The following is a 1,833-nucleotide window of genomic DNA, read 5'->3' on the forward strand; positions in this document are numbered from 1 at the left end:
AGCTTAGGTCTGCTCCCAGATTGGGGAAAGTCCATTAGAAAGAGATAATGGACATACAATTTGATACATTTCAACCACAGCTCTCTGAGGGCCATCCATGCACTTCAGTGCTTGAATGCTATACCATTCATTTGGGTAGCCTAGAGTTTTATTCTGCTTACTGTCCAAATTTTGGCTCTGTTCAGATAAGTAGGTTGTTTTAGTGATTCTTTCATTATCCACTCATAAAACATTCATTAGGCAGTGACCTGGTCCTGGTCCTGAGGATAAGAAGAAGAAATAAGCATAAATTTGCTTCACTTAGTGCTTACACTTTACTAAAGAAGACAAACCTGTAGACACAAAATGATAATTTATAGTGGTGGAGTCATGTACCAAGTACAAACACAAGAGGGTCATAGAAATCTTCACATATTTCCTTAAATGAGTCTTAATGGATACAAAGGAGTTCTCCAGCTTAGACTGACTAGGGAGGCTCCCAAACAAAACATACTGTGAAAACAAAGTTAAGGTCTGTGTAGCAGAAGGAAGTTTCATGGGTGAGAGGTGAAGTTGTAACTGTAGCTAAAAGATTAGTCACTTTATAAGTGACTTCCCAGCCCTACCACTTGTGAGGTGGGTGCACTTGGGCATGTTGTCAGATTTTCTGTACATATCTCATAGGATTGTTGAGCGAGTTAACATTTGTAATGCACGTGAAGTGTTTAAAGTAGTACTGACATATCTGGAGTGCTTAATAAATGTTTTAATGTTGTCCTCATCATCATTATTTCAAACAGATGTGCTGTTCCTGGGTGAGTTCATTTTACTTGTGAGAGAAGACCCCATATTATTTATCATCATGCCATAGTCATTGTGATTTGGACTTGGCCCAGGGTACAAAGTAGTCAATTGAAAGATCACATGCATTATGTTGCTGACAATGTTATAGTGGATCTTACAGAATTAGCAGAGGAAATTCCAGTGTAATCTCACTCACCACAAAACCACATGCTGCTTTTGCATAGTTGTACACACTAATCATAAGGTGCCAATTCTACTATGTTTGGTTAAAGACTCTTGCTGACTACACCTGTCATTCAGCCCAGACCCCTACCATGGAGACTGTGAACCAGAATCCAACCACATTTTTCCAGAGAAATGTTCCGAAGCATGAACTAGTTTTGAAAACATAGCACCATATCAAGTGGACAGTTAAATTTCAACTTTGGAACAATTTCTTACATATTCTTAGGACTTTGGTTCAAGGGTTGTGATCAGTGCCACCCCATCCCCCTTAGAATTGTATAGGAATTAAATAATTCTTTCTATTTCTTCCTCTCATTTCTCTATCTCTTCAATCAAATACCAACAATGGGGACAGTAACATTTGAACTGAACACTCACCCCAGAACCATATCCTTTGCTAATTCTATTTACATTTTCTCCTGGCTTGGCCTTTTCAGGCTTGCTTCTTCTGTACAAATAATGCTCTTCCTGCTAAATCCGCCAGTCACTGTGCAGGTGTTATGGATGGAGAACAATAGTGGATTGCTACCTTCACCGGGACCTGTTTAGATTTTGCTTGCAGAGCAGCTTACTCTGGCCAGTTAAATCTTCTTTCTTCAATGTGAAAGAGAGACAAAGACAGAGACAGAGACTCACAAACATGACTTAGAGAAAGAACCATTGAGATCTTGAAAAACACAATGTTATCTATCTTTTCTCTTAAAGAGACATGGTGAAGAGACATACTTTATTAATCTCTGAGAGGTCCAAGAAAGAAAGGAAAATATAGGGAATAAAGAAAAGAGGAGGAAAAGAAGAGGATATGGCAAAGTGAAGAAGAGAAGG

This window comes from Myotis lucifugus, unplaced genomic scaffold, assembly GCF_000147115.1.
Source record: "Myotis lucifugus unplaced genomic scaffold, Myoluc2.0 scaffold_1605, whole genome shotgun sequence".
Classification (NCBI taxonomy): domain Eukaryota; kingdom Metazoa; phylum Chordata; class Mammalia; order Chiroptera; family Vespertilionidae; genus Myotis; species Myotis lucifugus.